At 39.0% G+C, this 22,755-nt stretch overlaps 1 long non-coding RNA gene across 1 annotated transcript; it reads left to right on the top strand.

Moving 5' to 3' along the window:
* Positions 1-277: 277 nt before the first annotated feature.
* On the top strand, positions 278-19,582 carry LOC148142259 (uncharacterized). Its single transcript, XR_015752045.1, has 4 exons — positions 278-387; positions 1,979-2,042; positions 16,661-16,762; positions 19,245-19,582. It is a non-coding gene; the product is annotated as an uncharacterized LOC148142259 (long non-coding RNA).
* Positions 19,583-22,755: the final 3,173 nt, after the last annotated feature.

Below are 22,755 nucleotides of genomic sequence, written 5' to 3' on the forward strand. Positions count from 1 at the left end.
TCAATAGAAACAACACCTATTTAATTTTGCTGTTGTATGAATGCTTCATATGGTGGTTATAGATCACCTGAGTATGTTTACTTTAAGATTACTGACTTGGCAATATTTAGCGTATGACTCATTCGATTTCCAATCACATGTTTGGATAACAAACAAGAGAAATTGCTGGGGAAACCAAATTCTGGCAGCATCTGTTGAGAGATAAACAGAGTTAACATTGAGTCCAGGATGACCCTTCTTCAGAACTGACAACAGTGAGGAAAAAGTGAATTTCGTATTGATGACAGGGGTGGAGAAGAAAGAGAGGTTTATGTCAATGGGGATTATGAACAGTTGAAAATGTGTTCTGAAAACAACTCATTTTATCCCAGGATCTGGAGTTGAGGGGTAAGTAATAAACAAAGAAGGAGGTTTTTTGATCTGAAATTGTGGAATGCCAATGTTGAGTCCTGAAGGGTGTCAGGTATCTAAAGGGGGAGGAGACATTGTAACTTTTCATGGAAATCTTCTCGTTCACTCTGCCCTCATTTTTCATTCTTCTTTATCTATTGTACTTAGTTTGGATCTCAACATCCTGTTCGTAATGCATGCCTTGGCAAATTCTGATATCTAGACAACCAAGGGATTGCAGCTAACATTTTATTTCTACTGTTGAACCTCAGAAGCCCTCTTTGAGAGCCAATTGCCACGGTCGTCATAGCAATTTTCAAACTCCAGCGTAAACATCTAGTGAGGTACTGGAAGAGTTCAGCATCCACCATCAATCTATCTTATCTTCTTTCAGTGTTAGGGAGTCTAAAGCTACAGATAACATATTGCATAATGGGTATATTGCATAAAAAAAGGTGGAAGACACTGATGTAAGTAACATTTACGGCCATAAGCAATTTATTGCTTGCATAGTTTCTGGAAATTATCATTGACCTTTTCTTGTGATAATTTATCTAAGGAATAAGGACAGAAGGTGCTGGAGATTCACAGCAGGCTCAGATAAAATCTGAAAAGAGAAGCAACAGGTTATGTCATTTTCTGTGTACACTCTTTAATCTCAGAGCCTCTTCTGTTCAGATGAAGGGTAGACATGTGAAACTCTTTTTGTTTATGGATTCTTCTGACCTGCTCTATAACTGTAACACGGATTGTTTTACATTTTTATAGTCAATTAATCCTCTGTGCTTTAATGTTTAATTCGTGGTCTCATCCATCTCCCGATTCCATATCCAAAATACAGTATTAATTTACTGTGATGATATCGACATAAAATTCTCTGGCGTTTAAGGATTTTTGCCTTTTGAGTCATGATTTTTAAAATGAGTTTATGCTACTTTAAATCCTAGAAACGAGATTGGCCAGATGTTTTGCCAGACCCACAACTGGACATTACAATTTGGACATTTTTTTCAAGATAAGTCATTTTGCAGAATGGGTGTACAGGGAGTACTGATTGTGTTTAGGATTTGTGTGACCATTGTTTAGAACTTTTTATTTCTTGATCTGAGGCTTGCAACATCTAATAAGAATAATAAAGTTTGAATACTATAGGATATATTGAGCCAAAGATAATAGTTCAAGCACAAACAGTACCATTCACTTAGCAATCTCTATATTTGATCTGGTGAACTGTGAGACCGGTAATGAATATGGAGAAGCATTTGGATTAGAAAAAGCACAAAAGCCGTGGCTTTTCCTTGTAGTCCAAAGCAACACTGGCACTGACTTTGTGGGAAACACCGAAGAAAGTCTGTAAAACCAGTTTTTCTGTACTAATCGGCCAAAGTTACCTCAGGGATATTGGATAAACTCAACTTTTAGTGTTTTGCTTTGATTCAGAGGAGATGATATTTGCCAACATTTGAATATGATAGCCCAGATCTTACAATCTGTAGCAAAGCAAGGGATCTTGCTGCTAACCTTAAAGTGAACTTTCTGCAACAATCTAGTAATTTTGGTGATGCATGTTTCCTTTTTCTGATGACAGTTTAATTCTGGGTCCAAGTAAAGGGAATGCCATGGTGTGCAGCAGCAATGATTTAAGTAAGCAGGTAAGAACCAATCACATTGACATACTCAAGCACAATAAGGCAGGAATTTGATGAAAATTCAATCTCTTCACTTTTAACTTATCTCTACAAACAGTGAAAAGAAATGATAATGATTCGAATTAAAATGGAAGTAAAATAAAATTTTTAAAAGTAAAAGTTTATCATGAGGAATTTGACATCAAAAATCCAAAACAAAGATTGGGATCTGGATATTTAATGGGAACATAACATTTAGGAAGGATAGGAAATAAGCAAAAGGTAGAAGTGAAATTCTGCTAACAAAAAGTATTAGACTAGTACGGTGGGGTGTGAGTGTAGAATCATTTGGTTTCAGAAGGGAAATAGTAAAGTTGGAAAGTTGCCTTTTGGAGTGACATGTTAGCCCTGAAATAATAGTTTCATGACAGGAAAGGACATGCAAGATGAAATAGTGAGAGTTTATGGAAAAGGTATGACAATAATCGCTGGTAATTTTAATTTGTATGTAAATTGGATGAATTGAATTGTGAAAGGTAGGTTGGACAATGAGTTTGTGGAGCATTTTTGGGACAAAGTTAAAACACCAGGTTATAGTCCAACAGGTTTAATTGGAAGCACTAGCTTTTGGAGCGCCGCTCCTTCATCAGGTGGTTGTGGGACAGTTTCTTAGAACAGCATATCCTGGAGTCAACCAGGGAGCTGGCTATATTGATTGTGATAATGTTCAATAGGATGAGATTAACTAATGATCTCATAGTAAAAGCACCCCTGGGTAGCAGTGATGATGGAATGATTAAAATAACATAAAATTTCAGGGGAGGTAAAAGGGTGGATCTAAAATGAGTGTTTAAACTTAAATGATGGCAATTATGGAGGGATGATGGTAGAACTGGCTTTAGTAAATTGTTAGATCATGGTAGATCAGTAAATATTAAACACTTAAAGGAGATATTTCAGAATACTCAGAAGCATACTCTCATAAGAAAGAAGAACTTGAAAGAAAAAAAATTACAATTTGTCACTGAAGAATTCAAAGATAGCATCAAAAACAAAACATGTGCTGCAAAAGGTCACAGTTGAGAAGCAGTCCGCTCATCACCCCTATGTTATAGGTAATAGATTCTCTTAGAATCATAGAGATGCACAGCACAGAAATAGACCCTTTGGTCCAACTCGTCCATGCTGACCAGATATCCCAACCTAATTTAGTCCCAGTTGCCAGCACCCAGTCCATATCCGTCCAAACCCTTTCTATTCATAGATCCATCCAGATGCCTTTTAAATGTTGGATTTGTACCAACGTCCACCACTTCCTCTGACAGCTCATTCCATACGCGTACCACCCTCTACATGAAAATGTTGCCCCTTAGGTCTCTTTTAAATCTTTCCCCTCTCACCCTAAATCTATGCCTTCGAGTTATGGACTCCCCCACCCCAGGGAAAGACTTTGTCTATTTATCCTATCCATGCCCCTCATGATTTTATAAACCACTATAAGGTGACCCCTCAGCCTCCAGCACTCCAGGGCCAACACCCCAGCCTATAGCTCAAATCCTCCAACGTTGGCAACATCCTTGGAAATCTTTTCTGAACCATTTCAAGTTTCACAATATCCTTCCGATAGGAAGGAGACCAGAATTGCATGCAATATTCCAAAATTAGCCTAACCAACATCCTGTACAGCTGCAACATGACCACCCAACCCCTATGCTCAATAGTCTGAACAATAAAGGAAAGCATATCAAATGCCTTCTTCAGTATCCTACCTACCTGCAACGCTACTTTCAAGGAGCTATGAACCTGCACTCCAAGGTATCTTTGTTCAACAACACTCCAGAGGGTGGTAGTGGAGGGCTGTTTTTCAGATTGGAGGTGTGTGACCAGTGGAATGCTACAAGGATCAGTGCTGGGTCCACTACTTTTCATCATTTATATAAATGATTTGGATGTGAACGTAAGAAGTATTGTTTAAGTTTGCAGATGACACCAAAATTGGAAGTGTAGTGGACAGCGAAGAGGGTTACCTCATACTACAAGAGCATCTTTATCAGATGAGGCTGAGGAGTGGCAGATAGAATTTAATTTAGATAAATGTGAGGTGCTGCATTTTGGGAAAGTAAACCCAGCAGGACTTGCGCACTTAATGATAAGTTCCTAGGGGGTGTTGCTGAACAAAGAGATCTAGGGGTGCAGGTTCATAGCTCCTTGAAAATAGAGTCGAAGGTAGATAGGATATTGAAGAAGATGCTTGGTATGCTTTCCTTTATTGGTCGGAGTATTGAGTACAGGAGTTGGGAGGTCATGTTGCGGCTGTACAGCATGTTGGTTATGTTACTTTTGGAATATTGCATGCAGTTCTGGTCTCCTTCCTATTGGAAGGATGTTGTGAAACTTGAAAGGGCTCAGAAAATATTTACAAGAATGTTGCCAGGGTTGGAGGATTTGAGCTATAGAGAGAGGTTGAATGGGCTGGGGTTGTTTTTCCTGGAGTGTCGGAGGCTGAGGACGGACCTTACAGAGGTTTATAAAATAATGAAGGGCATGGATAGGGTAAATAGACAAAATCTTTTCCCCAAGGTGGGTGAGTCTAGAACTAGAGGACATAGGTTTAGGGTGAGAGGGGAAAGATATAAAAGAGGCCTAAGGGGCAACTTTTTCATGCAGAGGGTTGTGTGTTTATGTAATGTGTGTATATGCCAGAGGAAGTGATGGAGGCTAGCACAATTGCAACACTTAAAAGGCATCTGGATGGGTATATGAATAGGAAGGATTTGGAGGGATATGGGCCGGGTGCTGGCAACTGGGACTAGATTAAGTTGGGATATCTGGTCAGCATGAACGAGTTGGACTGACGGGTCTGTTTCCGTGCTGTGCATCTCTATGACTCTATGACTCCCTTGGACCTTACCATTAAGTGTATAAGTCCTGCTAAGATTTGCTTTCCCAAAATGCAGCACCTCACATTTATCTCAATATCTAAATTACTGTGTGTTGGAAGCCAACTAGCTAGTCAAATGGAGACAGAAAAAGCGAAAATCAAACTTTCATTCTGCGTACTTTCCGTGAATCACCATCAAAAATGAAACAAGTCCCCCTGTAAGAATTTCCATTATCCTGCCAAGTCCAAAAATCTGATACAACAGTTTAACTAACAATATCTTTATTACCTTCCCGAACAATACAGACTGACCTATGTATCTTGTAGTTTTAACTTTCTTTTGAACTAAATTTTGATTTCTAATCTGTGCAGGTGTTGCACTATTATTTAGAAACAAATAAACTTACTCATTGGTTAACTCAAGAAAGCCTGGTTTGATTAAATCCTTTTGAAACAAATTGATTTGGTCTTGAAACAAATATGAACAATGAAGGGATTATCTTCTAAATTAACTTTGAGACATTGAAAAGCCAAATTCTTAAGTGAGTAAAAGACCACACATCAGTGTGCAAACAACTTTATGTCAATATTGAAGACTCAAAAAGAAGCAAGAGAAAACAATTCAAAATCCTGTGGATCAGACCAGTGCAATATAATTGTGTTTTTCCCTCACTTTCCCCCAACTCTGAATATTCTTCTTTATCTCCAGGTGTCAATTTGTGGAGGGGGATATTTAAAAGGGGTAGAGTTTAAGTTATTAGTTAGAAATTGGAATTCATATTTCCTTTTTCCCATTGCTTAAAAAAATGTTCACAATGAACAGTTATTTTCTTGTCAGGTGCAAATACTGGTAAGCATATTCTTTTGCCTGACTTTATCAGACAAGTAAAGTGGGGGCATTAGATAGTTTACTAAATTCTTTTTCATTTGTGATGACTTTGGGAATGACTGTACACATTGCCAGATCACAAAGAAAAGGTTCTTATTAAAACGCAAATGGATTACTGCAGTCATTTAAGAAATAATCACCTCTTATCATCCTAAATTGAAAATGAAACAATATTAATTACTTTTTGTGTCCCCAGTTGAATTAACTTCATCATCAATATTTCTTTTTCATTTTCCATTCTTCCACTCAATCTGGGGCAGCACGGTGGCACAGTGGTTAGCACTGTTACCTCACTGCACCAGAGACCCGGGTTCAATTCCCGCCTCTGTGTGGAGTTTACACATTCTCCCCGTGTCTGCGTGGGTTTCCTCCAGGTTCTTTAGTTTCCTCCCACCATCCAAAAATGTGCAGGTTAGGTGAATTGGCCAATGCTAAATTGCCCGTAGTGTTAGGTGTAGGGGAATGGGTCTGGGCGGGTTGTGGTCGGTGTGGACTTGTTGGGCCGAACGGCCTGTTTCCACACTCTAAGTAATCTAACTGTGGATTAAGTTGTTCCCAATGTTCACTACTTTTAATTTGCTTTATCTGTTATCCGGAATGAAATCAAATATTTCATGGTGGCTGACTAACATATCGATAAATCTAAGTGACTTGAGCTCATTAAGGATGATTGTCAATTTAGACAAACAATTAATAGTAGACACTAAGAAATGTCATTATAGTGGGAGTTAATCAATCTGATTTCCCCATGCAAATGATTCATGCCAAGATGTACAGAAGTTAAGCTCAAGAAAGGCAGTAAAATTGATTGGTTTAGTCGACAGGGCAACTATACATGTGCGCTTTTAAATATACATTTTAAAATTAGCTTCTATATTAGACTTGTTGCTGTATCAAACTTATCACCTGAAATTGACTCATGGTATGTTTAATATCAAAGTACAATTTAATCTAGGATTGGATTTTCTTTTTCCTTTCATTACCCATGTAAGCCTGAAATATAGTCATAAATTAGAAAGTAAACAAGCCAAAATTGTGCAACAAGGAAGAATTCTATCTATCATTCTGAGTCAAATATTATATAATGTGCAGGCACTTAACTTGAGGCCCATAGGAAATAAATGCATTAATATTGACAAACCATGCATGTTTAAGTTAACCATTTGTCAATGATCAATTGATAGAGTTTGATTTTATTACAAATTAAATAGACGTGGATGTAGATGAATTTAAAAGCCTATGGTTTTTCTTAGATATATGTCTAGGCCATCCTACTTTAGACATTGAAAAATAGTGCATCACTTCAAAGAAAATAGCAGCATGCTCAATTATGGAAGTTTTTTTTACAAATAGTGAACTTCAAAGGAAATCATGCAGATGTGTTGCAAGTTTGAATAGTAGACTGTTTCTTTTGAAGTAGACAGTTAGACCTTACTGCTCAGTTTCCTGAAGAATAAGTACTATTTGTTTTGTCTCTGTGTAGGGATTCTCACTGTTCTGTCTGTTATTTGTTCTGACAAGGAAGTATTACTCAACAGGTTATAATTAAGTGTTCTTTTTTAGGAATCTCTTTCCCTTGCAGATAAAAGTGCCAATCACCTGAACCCCCAGATGTTCCATTCCACTGAAATCTCTGATCTATTGTCTTTCTGTTAAAGGTCAGGACCTATATTATTGAGGCTTTAAAATCAGCTAGTTGAACCTTTGAAATGAAGCTCCAATAGATTCCTGTTGCTACCAAGGTAGACTGTGGTTACACTGGTACTTTCCTATCAGTCACATAAGATTAGACTAGATTACTTACAGTGTGGAAACAGGCCCTTCGGCCCAACAAGTCCACACCAACACGCAACCCACCCAGACTCATTCCCCTACACCTAACACTATGGGCAATTTAGCATGACCAATTCACCTAACCTGCACATTTTTGGATTGTAGGAGGAAACCCACACAGAGAGAATGTGCAAACTCCACACAGTCAGTTGCCTGAGGCAGGAATTGAACCCAGGTCTCTGGCACTGTGAGGCAGCAGTGCTAACCACTGTGCCACCGCGCCATCCAATGAGAGTGGTAATGTCATTCAGAATCTTCCTGAATAGAGAGAATATAAGTTATTGAAACTTTTCCCAGAGGGTAGTTTTAGTCTGGGTTTCACATTTTTAGAGTTATAGAGTCATACAGCACGGAAACAGACCTTTTGGACCAATAGGTCTATGTCAACCAAGTTTCTCAAACTAAACTTAGTCTCACTTGCCTGCTTTTGGCCCAATATGCCTGTAAACCTTTCCAATTCATGTACCTATCCAAATGGCTTTTAAAATGTTGTAACTATACCTGCATCTACTACTTCCTCTGACAGTTCATTCCATGTACTACCCCTCAGGTCCCTTTTAAATCTAAATTTTAAACCTGATGGAATATAATTCAAGTACAGTTTCATCCAGCTATACAAGAACATAGATGTCTACCAGACTACTAACAGCTGTGCCTGGACTAGCTGACTCAAAACAATTCCACTGATTTCAGGGAATTTTTAGATATCCAAGTGACATACTTATATGTGCCATTATCTGGCTGGTCATTATGTTGTTACAGCATGGAAAAAGACACATCAGCCATTAGGTTTGTGTCAACCATCAAACATCTATCTATTCTAAATCCATTTTCCCAGTACTTGGCCCGTGGCCTTGTATGCTATGGAATTCCAAGTGCTCATCTAAATAGCGCTTAGATAGCACTCAGACAACAAACTCCAGGAACCCACAGCACTCGAGTGAAAAATAGTTTCCTCAAAGCCCCTATAATCTCCTTCACTTTACCCAGTCATTATTGACTCCTCTACTAAGGAAATGTTTTTGCCTATCTACCCTGTCTCTGCCACTCAGAACTTTATACAATTCAATAAGATTTGTTGCTAGAGTTGGAGGGTTTGAGCTACAAGGAGAGGCTGAATAGACTGGGGCTGTTTCCCTTGGAGCATCAGAGGCTGAGGGGTGACCTTATAGAGGGTAATAAAATCATGAAGAGATTGGATAGAGTAAACAGTCAGGGTCTTTTCCCTGGGGTAGGGGAGTTCAGAACGAGAGGGCATAGGTTTACGGTGAGATGGGAAGGATTTAAAAGGGACCTATTTGGCACCTTTTTCATCCAGAGATTATTGCATGTATGGAATGAGCTGCCAGACAAAGTGTTGGAGGCTGATACAATGACCGTATTTAAAATGCATTGGATGGGTAGACGAGTAGGAAGGGTTTAGAAGGATATGGGCCAAATGCTAGCAAATGGATCTAGATTCTGGATGAGTTGGACCAAAGGGTCTGATTCTGTACTGTACATCTCTATGACTCTATGACTCATCCTTCTTTGCCCTAAGGAAAGAAAAAGCAGCCTGTCCTGTCTCTCTTTACAGTTAAAATGCTCTAGCCTCAGCATCATTCTCGTGAATTACCTTTGTACCTTCTCTCGTGTAATCCCATCATTCCTATAATACGATGACCAGAACTATGCACTGTACTCCTGCTATGACCTAATGTGATATATACAGCTCCATTATACTCTTCTTGTTCTTGTATTTATTACCTTGACTAACAAATATCTGTATCCCATATGCCCTCCTAACCATCTTATCAATGCTTTTGCTGCCTTCAAAGTTCAATTAACAAGCATGCCAAGGACTCTCTGATCCTGTGTACATCCTAAGCTGCCACCATTCAATGTGTACTCCCTTGCCACTTTAGCCCTGGCAAAATGCATCCACTTCACACTTTTCAGGATTACAGAGAGGTATACAATCCTAACTTATAAAAAGGGCCTTGTGGCACTGCGGTAGAATCCCTACCTCAGGACCAGGAAGACCAAGCTTTACCTGCACAGGAGTTGTGTCATAACAAGGCTATCAGCCAAGTGCTGGAAAATGAGATTAGAATAATTAGGTGGCTGTTTTTGACTGGTGTAGGCTCAATGGGCTGAATGGCCTTTTTTGTGCCGTAGATCTCAATGAACAAGTCAATTAAAACCAACTATAATTCTAACCTCTGTAGTTTCTCTCTGCATAAGTTATATAGTCAGCATTCTACATTACTTGAACATGCATGTATGTAGTTAACAGTATGGGGTATGAAATGTGCCGTTAGAAGAACTTGAATTAAGCTAAAGACTAAAAATTGTTAGAATTTAGCATCAAGAACGCTACCTAATTGAACCTTCATGTTCAAAGAAATCTACTGAATCCTAATGAGGTTGATATGTATGTTCAAAGAGTTCAAATTCTTTTATTATCAATCCACTCGCTTAGCTCTGTTTTTACCCTAATGACCTTCAAAACAATTCATCACCTAACACTTAAGCATGCCAGGTTACACATTTACTTACTAGACTCTTAGTAATTTATTAACCAAGGGGTTGCACATGAAGCCTGTTAATGTGGGGTTTATTTAAAGTACATTGTTAGAGATTTTTGTTCTTGGGGTCTTGAATTCTTGTTTGCTACACTGCAGAAGGACTGTTCTGTTAATTTATTATCGTGTGGAAGCAGGCCATTTGGCCCATCAAGTCCACAACAACCCTCGGAAGAGCATCCCACCTGGACCTACCCTATTCCTGTAACTCTACATTTCCCATAGCGAATCCATCTAGCCTACACATCCCTGGACACTATGGGTAATTTGGCATGGCCAATCCACCTAACCTGCACGTCTTTGGACTGTGGAAGGAAACCAGAGCACCTGGAGGAATATCACACAGACACAGGGAGAACATGCAAACTCCAGACTGACAGTTGCCTGAGGCTGGAATTGAACTAAGGTCCCCAGCGCTGTGAGGCAGCAGTGCTAGCCATTGTGCCGTCCTGTTTTACTGTCCTAGCAGTCAGTTTGACAAAGTCAATTTTGAGAATTCATCTTAGGCTATTCTTATAGCATTTCTCCTCTATACCTCTCTGCAATACAGATGGCAAATGTACTGTCTTTTCCAAACAAAGTCAGAGTCATTTAATGAATCTGTGGCAGATGACAGACTGCTTTGATGCATGCTGTGCATTTTGATGCATTGCAATGTTCATGGCCATAGTTAAATCATCCCTATGAAACATCATGTCCTTTAGAGACAGATATGATAAAGCTGCTGACATACCCAGTAACAATCCAAATCCAAAGATGTGCAAGTTAGTTGAATTGGCCATGCTAAATTGCCCATCGTGTTCAGGGATGTGTAGGTTAGGTGCATTAGTCAGGGTTAAAGAAAGAATATTAGGGTAGGGGAATGGAGCTGGGTGGGTTAATCTTTGGAGCATCAGTGTGGATTTGTTGGACTAAATAGCCTATTTCCACACTGTGGGAATCTATAATGATTCTATGAACAGTCTGAAACAATGTACATTAAGGACAAGTTTTTTTTATATAAAAATGAGTTCATGGGATGTGAACATCTCTGGTTAGGCTAGCATTTATTGCCCATTCTTATTTGAGCAATGGGAAGTTAAGATTCAACCACACTGCTGTGGATCTGTAGCCATATGAAGGCCAGGCTGGGTAAGGAAAGCAGATTTCCTTCCCTTAAGTCCATTAATGAAGCAGATGCATCTTTACAACAATTGAAAGTAGCCTAATGATGACAACGAAATGCCATACTTCTAATTAATTCAAATTTCACCATATATCCATGGTGGAATTATGATAGATTATGATATCCTCCAGAATGTTGGCCCAGGTCACAGATCTATAATTGAGAACATTTCCACGACATACCATCTGCCCCATACACAAGGCATTTTTACCCCAGCCTTTGCTATCCTGTCAAGAGTTCTTCTTTCCTTCCTAAAGGAAACTGAGAATTTTTTATCCTGCTCATTTGGTTGTGACAAGTACAATGAAACTGGAATCAAAATATGAAAATGAAAATAAACTAATAGAACAATGTAGTCTAAAAGTAATAGGCATAGGAGCACAGTCACATGCTTTCTTAGCAATTAGGTATTTCAGTTACTGTCCAGATGACCTGACACTTAAAAAAAAACTTCACTGTGCTAGGGGTGGCAAGGTGGCTCACTAGTTAGCACTGCTGCCTCACAGTGCCGAGTCTCTGGGTTCAATTCCACCCTTAGGCCACTGTCTGTGTGGAATTTGCAAATTCTCCCTGTGTCTGCATGAGCTTCCTCCGCTATTCTGGTTTTCTCCCACAATCCAAAGGTGTGCAGGTTAAGTGAATTGGTCATGTTAAATTGCCCATAGTGCTTAGGGATGTGTAGATGAGGTGCATTAGTCAGGGGAATGGGTCTGGTTAGGTTATTCTTCAAAGGATTGGTGTGGATTTGTTGGTCCAAGTGGCCTGTTTCCACACTGTAGGAATTCTAATTCATAGAATCCTGCCTCTATTTTACAATGCAACTTTTAAAAATGTTAATATATGTGTTGTACACTTTTCAACACAATTTAGTGGATGAACATTTGCCATATTTGAGTTTCATTCTTCCCTTTAGTATTTCAATAAGAAATTATTTCATTCATTTCAAAATAGCAGAGAGGAAGAAAGTGCGAAATGTGTTAAATATTTGTCTGCCAGTATTACTAACAGTAACTTTTAAGCTAAAAAGGTAATCAAAAGGCTTCAAAGAACAATCTTATATTTCTTTTGAATTAGTACTAAAGTACTCTGCCAAGAAAAACCCTTTTTTTCAACATTGTACTTTCAATTTTAATTCAGCAATGAATAGTCTCAGTTTTATATTTGGTTTTGGATCAAAAGTCACAAGACGCAATGATTTCTGACAGTCCAGATTCAGTTCCTAGTTGACATGGGTTAACAGCGAGAACTGTTCCAGATTTGGCACAATGCACACATGACTAGAATTATCATTTTCAATGTGAAAAACCTGAAGGATCACAAGTGAGGACCAATAGGCAGTATGGAGTTTGTGGAACATCTGGCTACCACTGTAAGCTCAGTGACACTGGCCCTTTGCTTTCTAAGATAACTTCCTTGGCATATAAAATCATACAGCCCTGCAAGAAAACCTGATGAGAGATCAAGGCCCTTGTTTTGACAGCACATCCTTGTGAGAAAACAGATGTCTGAAACTTAAAGGCAAAAAGCATCTGTGCCACCCTGACGTTTTAAACATATTTGAGAGATCAAAGACAAGTTTGACATCATTGGGCACAAGTAATTTAGTTGCGTCTGATAATAATTCATCAGTACATTTTTTTTTGACTCCGATTGCTCATCTTTTCCCTTTCTCAATTTCTAAATTGGTATTGTTCTTAATACAACATTATGACAAGCAATATTTTAGACTTGTACAAGAGTGAGAGAGGTTACATTTTTTGGGAATGGGAGTGAATCTAGCCTTACAAGTCCACTGAAATATAGTTACATGGACTCATTCAGACATGTTTTTACACAATTCTGAAGCTAGTGGAACTTAAACAGGGACTTTTTGGCCACATTGTACCACAACAGCCCAACTTCATCAAATATCTTACAGAACCCATCATTTGAATCGCTTGTGGTTATCGCAGTCAAGCATTTATAGCGGCCAACCGACATTCACCATCTACCATTCCCAACAGTGTCAATGGCAAAGACACCACTTATTCCTTTAAATGCTTCATTTGCTTTGTTCTTTTACTTTTGTTTTTCCTAAATGTCTTCAGTTTCCAGGAATCTATTCTTACTCTACCACAGGAGAAGCTGGTTAATTGGTGAGTATCTGGTAAGTGGATAGGCAAGGATTAGAAGGACATGGGACAAGTGCAGGGAAATAGATGGACATTTTGATCAGCATGGACCAGTTTGGGCCAAAGGGCCTATTTCTGTGTCATAGGACTCCATGACTCTATAAGTGACTAAGGTCTATTTTATTGCTAATATACAACAGAGCAGCAACTAGTAGTAAGGTGAATAAAATCTACAAAAACAAAACTAAATATAAATACAAGTAGTTAATTAGAAGCCATTAAAGATGGCAAGATGGATGATGCGTCAAATATGCTGGAATGCAGCAAACATGCCTGCAAACAATATTTACAGTTTGAGAAGCTTTGGATCAGAGTTTGAGTTGGAAGTTGAATTACTGCAGTGCACAGGAAGGGGGGACACTACGTAGATTCTTTGAAACAAGAGGCTTTTACACCTCTTAGGTTTTGGGTGTCTGATTTGGTCAATGCTTGGGGACAAGTGAGTGTGCCTGTAAAACAGGCAAGTCAAGAACTCAGATGGCAACAGCATAGGACATTTAGCTTTTTCAAATGTCAACAGGCTTGACTTTTCTTCGGATAGTCTGAATGTGAGTGAGGCTGCAGTTTGGGGAGCAAAATGACCATGGCACTGCACAGGTCGTTCTATTATAATATGCATTTCGTCAACACAAATTCGCTATAATGCGATTGACAAATTGGTGATGCTGTTTCGACAGCACAAACTGTATTGGCTGTAATGCGATTATGGCACCAACACTTTAAGCGTTGATTCTGCATCACATTTTCTTCTGTACCACAGGGTTGCACAAGAACACAACCATCGTGTCATCGAAGAATTGACTGTAGTACAGGAAGCTATTCAAGAGGGACAATAAGAAGAAATGTAACAATAGTAGGGAACAGAATAGTGAGGGAGATTGATACTAGTCTGTGCAACAATGAGTAGGAGATCAAATACTGTGCTGTTTGCCTGGTGCCAGATTTTGGGATATCTATTCATGGCTGGAGGGGAATATGCAATGAGAGGGGGAGTGATCTAATTATTGTGGTCTACATAAGTACTAATAACACAGGCTGTTCAAAGAAGGAAGCTCTGCATAGTCAGTGTGAGAAGCAAATAACCAAATTTTTAATCTCTGGATTATCGCCTGATCCACATACAAATTGGCATACGATAAATTAGAACAAAGAGATGAATCATTCAAAGACTGGTGTAAGAGAAATGATACCAGATCATGTGATAGAAACACCAGTATTGGAGAAATTAGGATTTGTACTGATAGGACAATCTCCGCCTGAACCACGCTGGGGCTGGTTCCTTGCCAAATACATAATTGGTAACACTGGTGGCAAGGCATCAAATTGTGAAGATTTGGTAAATCAAATAGTCAAGGTCAAAGAGGAAGGTATTAGTAAGGAAAATGATGAACAGACCATGACAGGAAGGGATAGTGAGTACCAATCTACCAGTCAATTAAAAATAAGATGAAAATTTACAAGAAGAGTAACCAGCTAAAATGCAAAACTCTGTATCCGAATGTATGCAACGTTCAAAACAAAACAGAACAGATGAACTGAGAGAGTAAATGGAAAAAAGTAAGTACAGTCTGTTAGCCATTACAGGGACATGGCTGCAGGATGACATGGGTTGGTACTTGAATCCTGAAGGATGTAACACCTTTTGGAAGGATGGGAAAAGGTGGAGGGCTGACTGTTAGCTAATGACGGTATTGATGTAATAGAAGGTGAATGACCTACATTCAAGAGAACAAGCTGTGGAAACCATTTGGGTAGAGATGAAAATCACTTGTGGGAGTAGTGTACAGGACCCCTAATAGTAGCCACATAGTAGGTCAATCATAAAGGAAGAAATAATGAGTTTGTCAAAAGGGCACACCGATATTCATAGGAGATTTTAATCTACATATTGATTGGAAATGTCACAATGGCCAATGGCAGCCTAGATAATGAGTTCATAGAATGCTTGCAGGGTAATTTCTTAAAACAGCATGTTCTGGAGCTAACCAGAGAGCAAGGTACACGAGACTGTAATAATCTCACAGTGAGGGTGCTGCTTACGATACAGTGGCCAGAATCCTGTTGAACTTTATATTCAGTTTTAGGGCTCAAATAAGGGCTAAGTTAAAAATCACACATCACCAGGTTATAGCCCAACCGGTTTATTTGGAATTACTAGCTTTCAGAGCACTGCTCCTTCATCAGATAACTAGTTCACTAATAACTGATGAAGGAGCAGGTCTCTCAAAGCTAGTGCTTCCAAATAAACCTGGTGGACTATAACCTGGTGTTGTGTGATTTTTAACTTTGTCCACCTCAGACCAACACCAGCACCTCCACATCAAATAGGGGTAATTATGGGGGAATGCAAGTAGAATTGACTGAAGTGAATTAGCAAATTAAGTTAAAGGCTAGGTCAATAGAGAGGCAGAGCTAGACATCCGAGGCAGTATTTCAGAATACAGAAATACAAAATGGGAATTTTGCTTGATATCAGGAATCTCCTCATTGTTGATCTCATGCAATTCCCTCACCAATACCCAAGTCATTCAGAATCTGAGACGGTTCTGGCGCCTTGATGAAGGGACCTGCCCAGAAAGTTGATTCTCCTGCTCCTCAGGTGGGCTGCCTGACCTGTTGTGCATTTTTTCCATCGCCACACTCTATCTGCTATGATTTCACCTTATTCTTGTAACTGAATGATATGTTAAAAGTTAGATGTCGTTTTGCAATCTATTTACACCTCAAATTCCAGTTGAACATGAAACTGTTCAAAACAAATACTTAAGGAGATCAATTACGACAGCTAAATGAAGAACTGAAACCAAAGCTACTAATGGAAATTAACTTACAAGAGCTAGTTTTCTTAATGCGTTACAGGATATTGGTCTGATATTGATATTTTATGTGATGGGAGAAGAACACAATAGAAATCAGAGATCCACATCTGTTTCGAATGTTATTAGAACTATTTATAATCCCCATTTAAAGTTGGAAACAAAATGTTTTTGATTCACTATTAGTCAGAATGTGACAAATACTACGCATCTAAAACCACAGAAATGAAGCTTAAAATGACAGAATGATTAGTTCCTTAAGTTTCATTGGATTAATTTAAGTAAAGTAAAAGTCATGTTCAATTTTGTGTTGCCTTTTGAAGCAGTCCTTCAGGGTTGAGAACAATTTGCTTCCCCTCTGGAGGATGGTTTCTGCAGTGGCTGAATCGTCCAATCCTGCAGCCCCAGACTGTGCCATAAATGGGGTAGGTGATGTTTGCCGAGACGGGTGGGTGGGAGGTTCTTGACTCTGTGCGCTCTTTCCACTGCTTGCGGTTAGCCTCCATGTGCTCCACTCGGTGATACTCAAAGGGGTTGGTGCCTTCATGATTAGATTAGATTACATTACAGTGTGGAAACAGGCCCTTTGGTCCAACATGTCCACACCGATCCGCCAAAGCGCAACCCACCCATACCCCTACATTTACCCCTTACCTAACACTACAGGCAATTTAGCATGGCCAATTCACCTGACCTGCATATCTTTTGGACTGTGGGAGGAAACCGGAGCACCCGGAGGAAACCCACGCAGACACGGGGAGAACGTGCAAACTCCACACAGTCAGTCGCCTGAGTCGGGAATTGAACCCAGGTCTCTGGCGCTGTGAGGCAGCAGTGCTAACCACTGTGCCACCGTGCCGCCCATGGATATTACTTTTCCAGCTTGTTCTTCCAAGTGGTTCTCATGTATCAGTGGAGATGTTGTTCTTGTCTAGGAGGTTTTTAGGGTGTCCTTGTTGCATAGCCTCTGTCCTCCTTGTGATTATTTACCACTGTAGAGTTCAGAATGGAGCAATTGTTTAGTGAGGTGAAAGTGAGGACTGAAGATGCTGGAGATTACAGTCAAGGTTAGAGTGGTTCTGGAAATGCACAGCAGGTCAGGCAGCATCTGAGGAGCAGGAAAATCAACATTTCAGGCTGGAGCCCTTCATCAGAAATAAGTCTTGTGTCAGGTTTGCGCACAATGTAGCCAGGCCATTGCAGCCGTTTATGTGTCACCAGAGCCTCAATACTGGAGATATTAGCCTGGGACAGGATGCTCACATTGGTATGCCTACTGTGGATTTGCAGAATTTAGTGAAGACAGTGCTAATGATAACTCTCCAAGAATTTGAGAAGAAATCATGAACTATGTTCCATGTTTCTGATACATACATGAGGATGGGAACCAAGGCACTCAGAGCAAATTGAACACCTTTAAAGTAATTATCATCATCCTCTTTATCTAATCTTCAAGAGAGCTGAAAATATGAGGGAATAAAGGTGGAAGAGATGTAAAAGAAGTGTTTGTCATGAGGAATGGTTAAGGACTCTGAGTCTACTTCATACAGTTTAGGAGGATTTGGGGACACCTCAGTGAAATTATAGAATACTGAGGGGCTAGGATAAAGTGGGCCTTAATGAGTTGTTTCCACTAATAGGAGAAACCAGGACTGACGGGCACAGCCTCAGAGTAAAGGGACGACCCTTTAGAACTGAGATGATGAGTAATTTCTTCAGCCAGAAGTGGGTGAATCATTGCCACAGAAGGCTGTGGAGGCCAAATTATTGAGTGTTTTTAAGGCAGAGATAGTTAGGCTCAAGATTAATAAAGGGATCAAGGGTTATTGGGAGGGAGGAGGGAGAACAGGGGTGAGAAACATATCAACCATGATTGAATGGTAGAGCAGACTAGATGAGCTGAATGCCCTAACTCTGCTCCTATATCTAATGGCTTTATGTTACAATAAAGAATCTGAAAAATTTATAAGCTCATAAAAGTCCAATGAAAAACAAGGACATTAAATAATATTCATGTTAGTATAATGCTTGGAATTCTGAATAATTTTTGCATATATGATCATCTATTTTGATCAAAGCTTCTTTTAAAAGTTACTCAATAAATTGTTAGCTATTGCATAAACTCAGCCGCTGACTGATATCGCTCCAACCAACAGTCAAATCTGTCAGCATTTCATAGGTCTGAGTCATGACAATGATTAATCTGTGCTGTAAAATCAAACAAACAAAGGACAAGCAAAGGGGAGTTGGAGGGAAAATGAGTAGCCGTTTAGTAAAAAAGGAAAGGTTTGTCCTGAAAAGGGAATCTAAAAATTCCAGGACTGGACACCTGAGTTCTATGAGGTGAAGGAGAGGGATCGTGGAACAACCAGTATCAGAGTTATACTTAGCTCAGCATAGCCTGATGCTGGAGAAGTCTAGAGGATGTAGTAATGGAGGATGGAGGTCATGGAGGATTTAAATACAAATATGAGTGCTTGAAATTTGAGGAGCACGAGAGACTGGGAGGCACCAAGTTTATTTCCAGTTTGCAACCAACTTCAGGACACTTGTGTATCAAGAGCCAGAATCAATGGCAAAGGTTCCAGTACAGTACAACAGCTTACAATGATCCAAAGTGTACTTAATAAGAACATGTCTGGGAAATAATCAGGCACTGCATTAGCTGCAGATAATATTAAATGAACTTGAAATAGATGCAGCAAAAGCTTGGAGACTGGAGGTTAATTGCAAAGCTTTTTAGCTGTTAATAACATAATGACATTCCGGCATTAAAATTCATTTTGCACTGATGCCTTTGACCAAAATACAAGATCAGGTAACCACCTTGACTGGTATATGAATGTGAAAGTAGGCAACAGTGAAAATTATGTCTGTCTTATTCATTGTTTTCTAAAAAATCATCAGTTTTAGGTTAGTCCCATTGTACTACAACAAAAGAATGGAACAGAAGAACATTGGAAAAACAGGACGAGGAGTAGATCAATTGGTCCATTGAGTCTTCTCTGCTTTCAATGCCATCACAACTATTTTTTTGTTCTCAATTCCACTTCTTGCCCACTCTCCAAATTCCTCAATTCCATTTCATATGAGAGATGTTGATTGTTTTAATTGGATAATACTGTACATGATTAGCTAGACTGTACCTACATAAATTGTGACTGCATTTTAAGAATAATTCATTGATCATGAAGTGCTTTGAGATGTCCCGAGAGCAAAGAAAAACACGATGTAAATAACAATGATGATTTCCTGATGGTGTTACATAGATACAGAAATTAACAAACTGAAATATTTTACTGTAATCAGAAATGTATTTCATCTAGAAAATAAATCTAACTTATTTGTTTGAAAAGATACAAGTCTTTCCAATGTTATTTTTGGAACAAAATGCATTTAGCCAGGCTGGCAGGAAATAAACTATTATCTTAAGCTGACATAATGATCCTGTATTATTCAAAAAATACCAAGCACTGTGAGAGACTGTAAGCGTAATGTAATATTCACTTGGCACACTGCGCACCAGTCTGGAACACCATTTACATTAACTGAATCCACAAGTTTCACAAATCTGAAAAGACTTTCTTGAAGTTTTCATTCTGTCCTACTCACTCTCTGGAATTTATGGGAACTATCCAGTAATGCATCCCAACTGTGTCCACATTATAACCGATGAATTTTGAGGTTTGCACAATTTTCCCCAGAGATGCTTCAAAAAGAAATTATTTCTTTCCCACCCTATTGCAGCCATATCAGAATGTTGAAATTGTTTCAGAACTGTCTATGTAAGCAAGTTTGGGTAATGCTTAGATTCCCAAGTTAGATTCCCAACAGTGACCAGTTCAGATGTACAAAACGTCAGGGCCATTTTGTTTTTGCACCTGAACGTTACCCACATGTAATTCAAAAGTAAATTATTATTGAAGATGTAATAAGATGATACATAAATGTATGTATTTCTTTGCATTAATTTCAATAGTATTACCTGTTTCTTAAAGAGCAAAATTAAAGCCTAAAGTCTATTTGAACTGATAATTGCTCAAACCTTTACCTGCACAAAATCTGGATATCCATTCCTCTTAACAAAAGTCCCAGCTATATAAATGGGTTTCCATGGGCACAGCGGAGTATAGCATCCATAAAAATGTGAATGCAGTAAATAGTGATCCCAGCAAGATGCTCCTACGAATGACCCAAAGTTGAAGACATTAAATGCTACATTAGCCTCAAGGTCACACGTATGAGATGGCCACTCCCCACTTAATGAAACATTATCTAGCCCAAAAACATGCCACAATGTAGATGCGTGTGGCTACAATGAGAAACAGCCACCCGAGCCAATAAGAAGAGTCTTCATCTACCTCTACCTCTGTGGTTTTTATTTTGAACATCCTTCTTCATAGGCATTGCTTACCCCATGTTACCCCTGTCCCTATCAGGCTGCACTCCTCCATTTCTTTCTCCTTCTCATTGGGAAAGGAGTCTTCAATGGAAGTAACAATTCCCAAGGGGAATGCAGTTTACAGCTCAAATGCTGCAGTACTCAGTACGAATTGGAGTACTAAAGTAAAACTGTGGATGTTGAAAATCTGAAACGAAAACAAAATTGCTGGAGAAACTCAACAGGTCTGGCAGCATCTATGCAGTAAAATTAGAATTAACATTTCGAGTCTATTGATTCTTCATCAGAACTGCTAGCAGCTAGAAAAATGTGGTGTATGTGCTGAAGCCAGGGACTGCGGGGGGGGGGGGGGGGATAAAAAGAAATGAAACAGAGAGGCAGAGGTGCAGCCCAGAGAGAGAGAGAGAGAGAGAGAAAGAGAGAGAGAGGGAGGGAGAGAACAATAGGTAAGGAGACAAAAAAGGGATGGATAAAAGTAAGCCAGGACGAAAACCTGATAATGGGGACCGTAGGTAGAGGAAAATGGGTTTGCTGTGCTGAATCATCCCATGTCATGACAGAGCCTGGAGTGTGGGAGTGATTAAGCACATGGAAGGTGACGTTCAGGCTCTAAAATTATTAAAGTATTGAATCCTGAAGAATCCAGACTCCCCAATCAGAAAATGAGTTGATGTTGTCTTCCAGCTGAAGACCTGAAGGAGGCCTTGGACAGAAATGTTGGCCAGGGAACACTGTGGTATGTTGAAGTTGAAACAACTGAAGCTTGGAATCATTCCTGTGTACAGAACATAGGTGTTCAGTCACAAATATCAAATGGAATACTTTCATTCTGATCCCTCCCTGAGCAAATGTCATGGATTTGAGAGCTACTGAAGATGCCTTGGTGAGTTACTGGAGTGAGTCTTGTGGATGGTACACTATGCAGTCATGTTGTCCTGTGATGCAGTGAATCACTAAGGCATTTTCAATGGTAGCTCCCAAATCCATATCTTCTATCGTCTAAAAGGATAAGAATTACAGATATATGGGAATGTAATAGCTCCTCCAAATCACATATCAACTTGACATGGGGATTGATCACTTTTGCTCATCACTGTGACAAATCATGGAACATCCTACTTCACATCACTCAATGGACTACAGCAGTTCGAAAAAGTGAATCAATTAAAATTGGAACATTGTGAATAACAGAGGTATAGGATAGGTTATAAAATAACAATGCTGTCTAATGTATTGCGAACTGCAGAAACTAACATTTTCAGAAGTTAAGGGGTTTGTCATGAACTTGCAGCAATTCGCATTTGTAATGAAATATTCATAAGCTTCAATTGAAAAGATAAATTAGAAAGTGAAATAATTTAAGCAAGTTACCACATTAAAGTACTTTCTTCCCATATCAGGGAAAATAATGAAAGGGTTTCACAATGAGAGTTGACAGGCTTCAGTGTTCTTTGGAATAATCCAGATGGTGAATCTGTTCAGCAATTTTGTTTGCTAAAAGAATTGCTGTAATTATTTGGTTGCAAGAGCATAAAGTAGGATTGAGCCCAGAAGAAAAATAGTTACCAATGTTTGAAGAACAATATCAAGAAATGGAATACAAGAATGCACACAAAATGAATTAAAGGGAGGAAAATACAACAGTAGTACCGATAATATAATTCAAAATATCATTTTTCAGGTTATGGGTTACTTTAGTGCAGTCACTATTGTATAAACAAATGTACAACAAGGTATCACATAAGTAATTGAATCAGGTAATCAGATTCTTGGAATGTTAGTTGAGAAAAAATATATAGCTAGGACTTCATGATTACTCCTGGCGAATCTTTGAAAAATGCTTTATTTATTTTTCAATATCCATCCGCACTTGAGTATCTCATCCAAAAGATGGCACCTTCAATAAAACATGTGGTTTTGAAAAAAAAGTAGTAAAGATTTACATCTTTCGTGACCAGCAAAATTCCCAAAACACTTTACAGCCAACAAAGAGATTTTGAAATGAAACACGGCTGC

This window comes from Chiloscyllium plagiosum, unplaced genomic scaffold (genome assembly GCF_037043375.1).
Source record: "Chiloscyllium plagiosum isolate Xiang-an unplaced genomic scaffold, Cpla_swu_hap1 HiC_scaffold_29, whole genome shotgun sequence".
NCBI lineage: Eukaryota > Metazoa > Chordata > Chondrichthyes > Orectolobiformes > Hemiscylliidae > Chiloscyllium > Chiloscyllium plagiosum.